Raw genomic sequence first — 12,455 nt, forward strand, 5'->3', positions numbered from 1 at the left:
TGCCACAAAAATGTTTTTCCAGTGTTCGCTTATACTCTTGCTACAGAAATATTTCAGAGGTCCGCCTATACTCTTGCTACAGAAATGTTTCAGGGGTTTGCCTATACTATTGCTACAGAAATGTTTCAGAGGTTCGCCTATACTATTGCTACAGAAAGGGGTTTGTCTATACTCTTGCTACAGAAAGGTTTGAGGGGTTCGCCTATTCTCTAGCTACAGAAATGTTTCAGGGGTCCGCCTATACACTTGTTACCATGGGCGGAGCGTCAGGGGGTGCTGGGGTCGCCATGGCGACCCGGCCCTTGAGCTTAAGGGGGCCCCGCGGTCGCCCTCCCACCATTAACAAACATACATTCATGCCGCGCCGTCAGCCGTCCAGTCCAGCCGACAGGATGAGCCAGAGAGGAAGCCGGGGAGGGGTGAGGAGAAGGAGGGGCCCCGGGGGGGATGCACGGCACAGCACTGTGTAACAGGATGATGTCGTCATCTCCCTGCTAACACCGTGCACGTCGGCTCCGTATGTGCCCTCCTGCTGAGAAGTGACAGGGGTCACGAACTGCAATTCATTCTGGTATGTGTGCCTTAGGTGGATCATCTGCTTAGTGGGGATAGCTTTTGGACTGAGGGGCTGCAAGGGTTAAAGTTCTGCTGCTCTGCTACCTGATGCTGCTATTGGACAGAGTGGGCTAGTGGGGAAGGGAAGGGGACAACTGTGTACAATTCAGATCATTATATATATATAATGCATAAAAAGTCATACAATGTTATATAACTTTGTCCTGGACCCCTTTTAAATTGAAGCGGACCCACTAATCAGCTGAAGATTTCTTTTCCACCTTCAGAAACCCACCACTATCAATGTCTATTGTCCGGGGAAGCTGCAGCCAGTCAATTTAACCCCTAAGCCGCCTGCAGACGGCGGGGTCGGATCCGGCTGCAAGAATTCTCGCAGCAGGACCCGACCCGAGCGCCTGCAGAGTGCAGCGCGTACTCACCTGCTCCCGCAGCCCCGGCTCTTTCATGTGGCGGCTGACGGGCAGCCGGCGCATGCGCAGAACGGAGCCGGCGGCCGGTGAGTGCGGCACAGAATTAGAGCATGCCGCGATTTGTTTGCCACGCGACATTTCGAGCGGCCAAATCGCGGCCGTCTGTAGAGGATTGCGTTTGTTAACACAATCCTATGGCAGCTTCCAGGGGTGGAAATTCCACGGGAAATCCCCCTGCGGAATTTCCACCCGTCTGCAGGCGGCCTTAGTACCAAAGCCTCTTTGCATCTTATTGACTAACTTTTATAGTTCTTTTCATCGTCGTAATCCAAAAACCATGACTTTTACATTTTTCCGTCAACATGGCCGTATGAGGGCTTGCTTTTGCAGGACATGTTGTATTTTTTAACCCTTTAAGGACGTGGCCTATTTTGGGTGTGAGGACGCAACGATTTTTAGCAGATTTTTATCTCCATTTTTCAAAAGCCATAACTTTTTTAATTTTCCGTCGACGCGGCCGTATAAGGGCTTGTTTTTTGCGCGGCGAACTGTAGTTTTTATTGGTACCATTTTTGGGTACATAGACTATATTGTAAAACTTTTATTATTTTTTTTTATGATAACAGAGAGAGAAAACGCATCAATTCTGCCATAGATTTTTAATTTTTTTTTACAGAGTTAATCATGCAGCATAAATGACATAATACATTTTTTCTGCGGGTCGGTACGGTTACAACGATACCAAAATTCTAATATTTGTTTCTAGGTTTTTCTACTTTTCTGCAATAAAAACCCTTTTTTTGGAAATCTTTTTTTTTCTATATCACTGTATTCAAAGTCCTGTAACTTTTTTATTTTTTTATGTACAGAGCTCTATGAGGGCTTATTTTTGTGAGACGACCTGTAGCTTTTATTGGTACCATTTTGGGGTATTTATGGCTTTTTTGATCACTTTTATTGCATTTTTTGGAAGGCAAAATGCTAAAAATTAGTGTTTTGCCTGTTTTTTAGCTTTTTTTTTTACACTTTTTGCCATACAAAATAAAAAGCATGTTCAACTTTTTGTAAATGTCGTTACAGACGCGTCAATACCAAATATGTGGGGTTTTAATTTTTTTTAACCTTTTTTATGCTAATATGAGAAAAAGCACCAAAAAGGTTTTTTCCCTTTTTTTTTTGCACATTTTTATTAGCTTTTTTTTTTACATCATCTGTGTCCCTCTGAGGGACTTAAAGCACTGCACTGATGATCGATGTGATAAGGCATGGCAGGACTTCTGTCCTGCCATGCCTTATCGCTTATACAGTGATCCCAGACACTGGCAACGCAAGACGGCATGGCAACAGGCCGGGCTCTCTACGATCTATATAGATCGTGGCAGGGAAGGGGTTAACAGCAGGGGGAGGCCGGCTATGAAGCACTTCAGCCAACCACAATCTGAGCTACCAGCAGGCGGGGATTTTAAATCCCCGGCTGCTGATAGATCAGAACTACAGAGTCGGGGACAGCGCCAGAAGGCGCGGCTGAGCCCCAGCAGCTGAAGGGAGGTGAGTATTGTTTTTTTTAATTTTTGCCACAGATGTGGCAGATGTAGCAGCAGGGAATTCTTTTAACTAGCGGGGGTGAAGGAAACATCTGCCGCATGTGGCAGATGTGTTCTTCATGTCCGCGGGGGTCACGGCAGCTGCGGAGGGGTAAGTTTTTTTTGTTTTTGTTTTTTTTTTTGTTTTGCACTAAAATGCTTCTTTTTCAGTGAAGGGCTTATATGTAAAGCCCTTCCCTGAAAAAGAATGCAGGGGGCCGGCAGAGCATTGTTGTCAATGGAGCCGCCGGCAGCAGCCACAGCTCCATTGACAACAAGCACCCAGCTGTGTTAACGCGTGTTTTTGCTCGTACCTAGGTGCGAATGTATGTATGAACCTAAGTACACACAAAAACACGCTTGGGTGAACGCACCCTTAATGAAAATAAAATAGGTTTATATTTGTAAGCTTTTTCCCTATTATTACTGTGGGGGGAGGGGGGGAGCTGTGGAGTGGGGGGGGGGGGCCCAAACTGAACTCTTGCACCCGGGCCCACAAGCCTGTAGGTACGCCCCTGCTTGTTACAGAAAGTTTTCTGGAGTCCGCCTATACACTTGCCACAGAAATGTTTTTCCGGGGTTTGCCTATACTCTTGCTACAGAAATGTTTCAGGGGTTCAGCTATGCTATTACTACAGAAAGGTTTGATGGCTTTGCCTATACTCTTGCTACAGAAATGTTTCCGAGGTCTGCCTATACTCTTGCTACAGAACTGTTTCAGGGGTTCGCCTATACTATTGCTACAGAAATGTTTTAGGGGTGCGCCTGTGATCTTTCTACAGAAATGTTTCAGGGGTCCGCTTATACACTTGCTACAGAAATGTTTCTGGGGTCCGCCTATACACTTGCTACAGAAATGTTTTTCTAGGGTTCGCTTATACCCTTGCTACAGAAATGTTTCAGGTATCCGCCTATACTATTGCTACAGAAAGGTTTAAGAGGTTCGCCTATACTCTTGCTACGGAAATGTTTCAGGGGTCCTCCTATACTACTGCTACAGAAAGTTTTGAGGGGTTTGCCTATATTCTTGCTACAGAAATGTTTCAGGGGTTCGTCTATACTATTGCTACAGAAAGGGGTTCGCCTATACTCTTGCTACAGAAAGGTTTGAGGGGTTCGCCTATACTCTAGCTACAGAAAGGTTACTGGGGTCCGCCTATACACTTGCCACAGAAATTTTTTTCCGGGGTTTGCCTATACTCTTGCTACAGAAATGTTTCAGGGGTTCAGCTATACTATTGCTACAGAAAGGTTTGAGAGCTTTGCCTATTAGAGATGAGCGAACGTACTCGGATAGGCACTACTCGTCCGAGTAATGTGCCTTATCCGAGTACCGCTGTACTCGTGCAGAAAGATTCGGGGCGCTCCGCTGCTGGCAGGTGAGTCGCAGCGGGGAGCGGGGCAGAGCGGCCGGGAGAGAAGGAGAGAAAGATCTCCCCTCCGTTCCTCCCCGCTCTCCCCTGCAGCTCCCCGCTCCGCAGCGCGTCCCGAATCTTTCTGCACGAGTACAGCGGTACTCGGATAAGGCACATTACTCGAACGAGTAGTGCCTATCCGAGTACGTTCGCTCATCTCTATTGCCTATACACTTGCCACAAAAATGTTTTTCCAGTGTCCGCCTATACTCTTGCTACAGAAATGTTTCAGGGGTTTGCCTATACTATTGCTACAGAAATGATTCAGAGGTTCGCCTATACTATTGCTACAGAAAGGGGTTTGTCTATACTCTTGCTACAGAAAGGTTTGAGGGGTTCGCCTATACTCTAGCTACAGAAATGTTTCAGGGGTCCGACTATACACTTGTTACAGAAAGTTTTCTGGAGTCCGCCTACACACTTGCCACAGAAATGTTTTTCCGGGGTTTGCCTATACTCTTGCTACAGAAATGTTTCAGGGGTTCAGCTATACTATTGCTACAGAAAGGTTTGAGGGGTTTGCCTATACTCTTGCTACAGAAATGTTTCAGGGGTTCGCCTATACTCTTGGTACAGAAATGTTTCAGGTGTCCGCCTATACTCTTACTACATAAAGGTTTCTGGGGTTCGCCTATATACTTCCCACAGAAATTTTTTTCCGGGGTTCACCTATACTCTTGCTACAGAAATGTTTCAGGGGTCCGCCTATACTACTGCTACAGAAAGGTTTCAGGGGTTTGCCTATATTCTTGCTACAGAAATGTTTCAGGGTTTCGCCTATACTATTGCTACCGAAAAGGGTTCGCCTTTACTCTTGCTACAGAAAGGTTTCAGGGGTTCGCCTATACTATTGCTGCAGAAATGTTTCAGGGGTCTGCCTATAGACTTGTTACAGAAAGGTTTCTGGGGAACGCCTATACACTTGCCACAGAAATGTTTTTCCGGGGTTCGCCTATACTCTTGCTACAGAAATGTTTCAGGGGTCCGCATATACAGTTGCTACAGAAAGGTTTCTGGACTTCGCCTATACACTTGCCACAAAAATGTTTTTCCTGGTTTGGCCTATACTCTTGCTAAAGAAATGTTTCAGGGGTCCTCCTATACTATTGCTACAGAAAGGTTTGATGGATTTGCCTATACTCTTGCTACAGAAATGTTTCAGGGGTTCGCCTATACTATTGCTACAGAAATGTTTTAGGGGTGCGCCCATGCTCTTCCTACAGTAATGTTTCAGGGTTCCGCTTATACACTTGCTACAGAAAGGTTTTTGGGGTCCGCCTATACACTTGCTACAGAAATGTTTTTCTAGGGTTCGCTTATACCCTTGCTACAGAAATGTTTCAGGTATCCGCCTATACTATTGCTACAGAAAGGTTTAAGGGGTTCGCCTATACTCTTTCTACAGAAATGTTTCCGGGGTCTGCCTATACACTTGCTACAGAAAGTTTTCTGGGGTTCGCCTATACACTTGTCACAGAAATGTTTTTCCGGGTTTCGCCTGTACTCTTGCTACAGAAATTTTTCAGGCGTCTGCCTATACTCTTGCTACAGAAATGTTTCAGGGGTCCGCCCATGCATTTGCTACAGAAATGTTTCAGGGGTCCGCTTATACACTTGCTACAGAAATGTTTCCGGGATCCGCCTATACATTTGCCACGGAAATGTTTTTTCGGGGTTCGCCTACACTCTTGCTACAGAAATGTTTCAGGGATCCGCCTATACTATTGCTACAGAAAGGTTTGAGGGGTTTGCCTATACTCTTGCTACAGAAAGGTTTCTGTGGTCCGCCTATACACTTGTCACAGAAATGTTTTTCTGGGTTTCGCCCATACTCTTGCTACAGAAATTTTCTGGGGTCTGCCTATACTGCGGTTGCACAAAGGCTTTCCCATTGTGGTGTTCAGCTATCTGACACATACACAAAATGAATTGGGCAGAAGTGTGGGCAAAGTCCGAGGTCCTGGGCGTGGTGAAATTTTGCCATGTTTGGGCACCGTAATTTCTTCATGTTTATTACTGTCCTTGGGTTTCATGGGTTCGCCTATGCTGTGGGTGCACAAACGTTTCCCAGCGCAGTGTTCAGCTATCTGGCACAAATACACTGAATGATTTGGGTAGGGTGCAGATGGCTTTCCCATTGCGGTGTTCAGCTATCTGACACATACACAGAATAAATTGCGTACCAAGGGTTTCCCAAAGCTATGTAACTTACGGCACATTGGGTCACACAAAATGGAGGCTGGAACCGAGACTGACACGGGGCCCACTCACGTGTTTCCTACACAGAGGATTGCGGGTCCTGCGCTGGTCGACATGTATTTGCTCTCGTGCTACCACAGTTATCTGAGACACTGGTTTGGACCAATCAAAAGAAGTGTAACTGAATCAATTAGACGTTCACAGCAGTACTAGCATTCGAGTCTGCTTTATGCCCATGATTGCTGATGGTGTGGGCAGAGGCCGAGGTCCTGGGGAGGGATGCAACTGCGCCAGGTTTGGCCTGTGGAATTTCTTCATGGTTCATCCGGTCTTTGGAGCGATGAAAGCAACCGTAACTGATTTAATGAGACGTTCACAGCAGTACTAGCATCCGAGTCCGCTTTATGCCCACGATTGCTGAGGGTGTGGGCAGAGGCCCAGGTCCTGCGGGGGCATGGGGGGTGCAACTGTGCCAGGTTTGGCCTGTGTAACCTCTTCGTGGTCCATCCAGTCTGTGGAGCGATGAAATGAACCGTAACTGATGGCACTTTGAGTCCACCAGGTCGAGGCTGGGTCTGATTTTGACCCTGGGCCCGCTCACGTGCTTCCCACACAGAGTATTGTGGGTCCTACCTCGGTCGGGCTTATTATGCCACCTCCTCCTCCTCCTAGGGGTCTGGGGAGCAGCGATGGGCGGCATGAATTATCTCTCATGCTACAAATTACCATAGTTATCCGAGATACTGGATTGGAGCATTCACAGGAAGCGTAACTGATTTAATGAGACGTTCACAGGGTCACTGTATAGCTGTGGTGGCTGCTTTTGCAACACCTGCTTCAAACTAATCTTTGGTGCTAGTATGCGCTGCTGCATTGTGGAGATGTGTAGAAGTACTGCCATCTGAGTCCCCTTTATGCCCACGTTTGTGGCTCCTGACAATTTTGTGACTGAGGTAGCATGGGATTGGAATTATGATTGTACATCAATTTATCATCAATTCTCATCAGCATTGTGGGCTATCCCCCATACTTTCAAGGAGGGTCACTGCCAGACCCTGCCAACCCTCTGAAGTGTGTGTCTCTGGTTTCTCCTCATCCAAGACACACTTATAAATAGACATAAGGGTGGTGTGGCTATCAAGCCAGCGCGTGGCATGAGGGCCGCTGAACGCTGTGCAGGGAAAATTCTGTGTGCGCTGTGGACACAGGCTCGTGCAGGGGATTTGACAGCAGTGCTAGTGTAACCCAGGAGCAGAGGCAGTGGTGTCCCCCTCAGGCGGTGATTGGCCTTGGTTGCAACAAGTGTGGTGCTTAGCTAAGATGTGCCAGCGTGTGTGCCTTGCTAATGATGGTCTGTCCCAAGTAAATTGTTAGGGGGGGGGTGACCGCCAGGCTCTTGCCCCCAATTTGGCTTAAAAGTGGGACCAGGGTGCCTCACATGCACCCATGCATGCTGCTCCTGACGTTCCCTATCCGTTTCTGTGGGGTTTCCATGACTTTTTGATGTTTTCAGGTGCTTCACACAACCTCCCCTATGCGGAGCAACAGTCAGCTTGAAAAATGCTTGAGTCTCCCACTGACTTTAATGGGGTTTGTTACTCGAAACCAGCTCTCGAGCATTATGAAAAGTTTGACTCTAGTAACGAGCACCTGAGCATTTTGGTACTCTCTCATCTCTAGTTTCGAACTCTAACCAAGTTCTTGTTCACCTCAGTATTTCACACATATAATGTTACTTAAATAGACAAACTACATAAATTAATTAAAAACACCTGATTATTTAACCACATCAGTGCCGTTAATTGTAATTTAGCAAACACATGTTCTAAAGCCAAGCTGATTTCATTTTATCACATAGATCATACTTTTTTTCTTTAGGTAATAAATAATCATACAATATAGGGTTCTAAAAATAGATGATAAATACATATCCAATAAATAGATCTATTATAAAGATATGTTCATATTGAACCCTTGTCATATCTTTAGATAAAATAAATTAAATATTCGATGATTATAAATCTTCAATTTTTTCTTCTATTAACCCCTTCAGTGTCGGGTTTCTTAGCACCCTGTCAGACCTACCAGGGCAGGTTTTTTAAATAGCCCAATCATTTAATTTCAACTAATTTTCCAGTCGCGTTACAAGAACCATAACTTTTTTATTTTTCCATTGATGCAGCCATATGAGGGCTTGTTTTTTGCGGGACAAGTATTTTGATGGCATCATTTTTGGGTATATATAACGTATTGCAGAACTTTTGTAAAAAGATTTGTAGGGAGATTGTAGGGAGCGTGAAGAATAAATAATGAGATAATATTATTCTCAACACGATTCCGGCGATACCAAGTTTATACAGTTATGTTTTGTTAGTTTTGTACATTTAAAACATTTTTTTTTCTTAAAGGTTTGCTTTTGTGTCGCCACATTCCAAGAGCCGTATTATTTTTTTTTTCCATTGCCAGAGCTCTAGAAGGGCTTGTTTTTTGGAGGATGAACACTAGTCTTCATTTATCTAATATTTAGGAACATGTAAAATTTTGATCGCTTTTTATTCCATTTTTTCTAGGGGCAAGATTAACAAAATCTGTAATTCTGGCTTGGTTTTTTATTTTTATTTTTTTACTGCACTCCCTGAGCAGTATAAATAATATATTAAAGTAATTCTACAGTATGATTATGCCAATACCAAATTGTAATAGTTTTTTCTTTTTCACTAATTTTTAATAGTTTTAAAGAAAAAATAATTATTATTTTTCTATCGCTGCATTCAAAGACCCCTAGCATTTTAATTTTTTTTTATCAACAGAGCTGTGTAAGGGCTTTTATTTTGCGGGATGAGTTGTGTATTTTATTAGTACTATTTATTGATCTGTGCAGAATTTTGATCACTTTCTATTCCATTTTTTGTATGGTGAGATAAATTAGGCTCAATTAGCTATTTTTGCCATGTTTTAATTTTTTTTCCATGCTGTGCACCCTGCAGATTAATCACTTCCTACTTCAGGACGTACATTTACGTCCTGCAGTGTCGGGAGTATGTATGAGGAGAGATCACTGTGCAACCTCTCTTCCTACAGTGCGGGCCTCACCTGTTTTTTACAGCTGATAACCGCAGGCAATAACAGCAATCAAAGCATCGCTGGTTGTGGTCCCACGGGGGGGGGGGGGGGGGGGGCTTAAAAAAAAAAGTTAAAATAAGATCAAGTTTAATTCATTGCAAAAAAAAGAGTTGAAATCGCCCTCCTTTTGCAATATCTGTAATAGAAAAATTTAAATAAATATTAATAATAAAACAAAAATATATATTTGGTATCGCCGCGTCCATAAAAGTCCAATCTATCAAAGTAGTGTATTATTTACCCCACATGGTGAACGTAGTCTGAAAAAAAAAATAAAGAACGCCAGAAATGCACTTTTTCAGTCACCCTGTCTCCCAGAAAAAATGCAAATACAAGCTATCAAAAAGTCGTATGTATTTCGGATTGGTACTAACGTAAACTACAGTACTACAGCAAAAAAAAAAATATATATACAAGTTTGGTATCTTAGTAATCGTAATGAGCCATAGAATAAAGATATCATGTCATTTTTTTTGCAAAATGCACTGAAAGATGGTGGAATGTCATTTTACTCCACTTAGAATTTTGTAAAAGTTGTTCAGTACATTATATGGTACTTTAAATAGCACCAGTGAAAAATATAGCTCATTCCGCAAAAAACAAGCCCTCGTGTAGTGACGATGATAAATAAATAAATGAGTTACGATTTTTTAAAAGGAGGGAGGAAAAAATGAAAAGGGGGGAAAAAAGGGTCCACATCTTTAAGGGGTTAAATAATGTACTAACTTCCTTCTCAGGGTCATTACGAACGCAGGAATACCACATGTGTAATTTTGCTTTAAATTTTTAATTTTTTACATTTTTAAAATTTTTGTCCCTTTAGTGGACTTCCACAGAGACCCATCAGGACCCCCTGATCACATTGTGGGGGTCTGATAGTATCAGCCCTTTAAATGCTGCAGTCGCATAGACTGCGGCATGTAAATGGTTAAACAGCAGAGGTCGGAGGTTTTCTCCATTCTCTACTGTATAAGAGCTGGTGCCCAGCTATCCTTTGACACAGGGAGCCCCCTCCCTCTGTCAGCCCTTTACATGCTGCGGTCGCATAGACCGTGGCATGTGAAGGGTTAACACAGCAGAGATCGGAGGTTTTCTCCCATCTCTGCTGTAAAAGCTGGTCTCTGGCAGCCAAGCACCAGCTCTCCCTGCATCAGGGACCATCGGCTGGCTTCTGACAAGCCGATGGTCTCCATGGCAACCTGTAAACAAAGCAGTGCAGGAGTTTGAAAATAGAAGCGAGAAGTTGCTGACAGATCGGTAATGTCTTTCTGCATCTTTTTTTAAAGTCCTGCACTGTTCTCTGTGGGACTGTGCAGGCAGAGCACACTGCCACAGCTTACAGCACATTGCTCTGCAGGTCCCATAGTGAAACATAGCCCAGAAATCTTTACTATGGGCAGTGGAGCTCTTTCCAGAAAATTTACGGCGTGCCACTCAAGTGGTTAAACTTATTTCTTTCCTTTATTAACTGATGTTCATTTTCAATGTATATGCATTAATAACTCCAAACACTTGGGTGGAATACAATAGATATGAAATAATCCTATCACATTTATATAAATAAATTGATTGTATAACAACTGGGATAAACCGAATGGAATATGGAGATTCCTTTTCATCATTGTTTATTTTTCTTACTTGTAAATCTATTATTGCATAACCGAGATGATATTAAATATAAAATTAATTGAGAGACACTACTTCATGTTTGAATGTCACAATGAATAAATCTAATCAAAGGTTTAACCCCTTCCTTCCCCATGACCTAAGGGCACGTCATGGGGGCAGGGTACTTCCCGCAAAATGACGTACCCTTACGTCATAGGGATAGCGCGAGATCATCTGCTATGATCTTGCGCTATCCTGCAGCGGGAGGCGGCTGTCACTAGTAGCCGACATCCCGCTGCGACAGCGGGGGTCATCGGAAATGCGCCCACCCGCTGTTAACCCCTTCACTGCCGCAATCTAAGTAGATCGCGGCAGGGAAAGGGTTCAAAGAGGGAGCGTGCTCCCTCTGTGACTTCAGCCGGCTCTCGCGATATAATCGCAAGAGCCCAGCTGGTTGCTATGGCAACAGGACACCAGATACCAGCGTCCTGTATTGCCATTGCCTAAGATCGCTAATAAGCGATAAGGCATGGCAGGAGAGAAGTCCTGGAATCTTTAGTCCTGCCGTGCAAATCCCTCAAAGGGACACAGATTGTGTAAAAAGAAGAGAAAAATAAAGTGCAAAAGTAACAATGTAAAAAAAAGTTAAAAAAAAACCCTTTTGTATGCTTTTTCTCATATTAGAATTAAAAAAATCCCACATATTTGGTATCGACGCATTTTTTCAATTAATTGTACGCATCATTACACTCTTTTTATCCTGCATGGCAAAAAGCAATAAAAAAAACACTAAAAACTGAAGCAAAATGCTAGTTTTTAGCATTTTGCCTCCCAAAAAACACAATAAAAGTGATAAAAAAAATGTATGTCCCCCAAAATGGCACCAATAAAAACTACAGCTCATCTCACAAAAAATAAGCCCTCACAGAGCTTCATCCATGGAAAAATAAAAAGTTCTAGGACTTTTGAATGCAGCAATTTAGAAAAAAATAATAATTTTCTGAAAAAGGGTTTATTGTGGAAAAGTGGAAAAACCTAAAAAAAAATAAGAATTTTGGTATCGTTGTAACCGTACCATCCCGCAGAAAAAAATGTAGTGTATCATTTATGCTGCATAATTAATGCTTTACAAAAAAAAAAAATCTATGGCAGAATTGATGCGTTTTCTCTCCCTACAATCATAAAAAAAAAGTTTTACAATATAGTCTATGTATGCAAAAATGGTACCAATAAAAACTACAGTTTGTCACGCAAAAACCAAGCCCTTAAACGTCTGCGTCGACAGAAAAATAAAAAAGTTATGGCTTTTGAAAAATGGAGATGAAAAAATACCAAAAATCGTTTGATCCTCAACGCCAACATAGGCCATGTCCGTAAGGGGTTAAAGATGGAAATTTTTATATGGTAAATATTTTTAACAAATATAAAATAAATCCGTCCTGGCATTCATACCCCAAGGGAACTTAGTTTTTAATTTCATTATCCAAAAAGCCTCCCTTTTAAGAACCGTCTTTTGATTTATTTTATGTCTCCTTACATCT

The sequence above is a fragment of the Eleutherodactylus coqui genome, chromosome 4 (assembly GCF_035609145.1).
Source record: "Eleutherodactylus coqui strain aEleCoq1 chromosome 4, aEleCoq1.hap1, whole genome shotgun sequence".
NCBI classification, from domain to species: domain Eukaryota; kingdom Metazoa; phylum Chordata; class Amphibia; order Anura; family Eleutherodactylidae; genus Eleutherodactylus; species Eleutherodactylus coqui.